The following is a 594-nucleotide window of genomic DNA, read 5'->3' on the forward strand; positions in this document are numbered from 1 at the left end:
GCCTACTACAGGTGTGGTGGGTGTATACGGCTTTTGCTCTGTTATCGGCGTTGATCGTACTTTTTTTCTACAATTATAAGATAGTTATAGTTGTTAATTAATGGTCGATTAAACATATAATGAATTAAAAATGACTATTATACCTGAAATTAAGTCGTGAAGTAGTGATGGTCAAGGATATAATCCAATCATCGTAGTCGAAATCAGGAGGAAAGTTTAATCTGATTACCTCCTCGTCGCCATTATGTGGTTGGATGTAATCCATTTTGTTCGTATATATCCACATATCTCATTCTTTCTTCACATGTGCCATCGACCTATCTCTATAGCTGTCAATGTGATGGGATGAAGACTCGAAAGGATCCTGAAAAATAAAAACATATTGTAGGATTATGAAAACTTCAAATTATAACCACCGTGGGATTCTAGATAAGGGTTCAAATATGCCTCGACCAATAACTGTTGTTATCGCAAGTGGGTTTTCCATCCACCTCCCTAAATTCTAAACACATCTTCTACTCAATTGATAGTTTCTCGTGAATTGTGTTTTTGTTCTTCCCCCATCCTCTCCTCCATGATGAAGACCCTATAAAA

This window comes from Impatiens glandulifera, chromosome 1 (assembly GCF_907164915.1).
Source record: "Impatiens glandulifera chromosome 1, dImpGla2.1, whole genome shotgun sequence".
In the NCBI taxonomy this organism is placed as follows: Eukaryota; Viridiplantae; Streptophyta; class Magnoliopsida; order Ericales; family Balsaminaceae; genus Impatiens; species Impatiens glandulifera.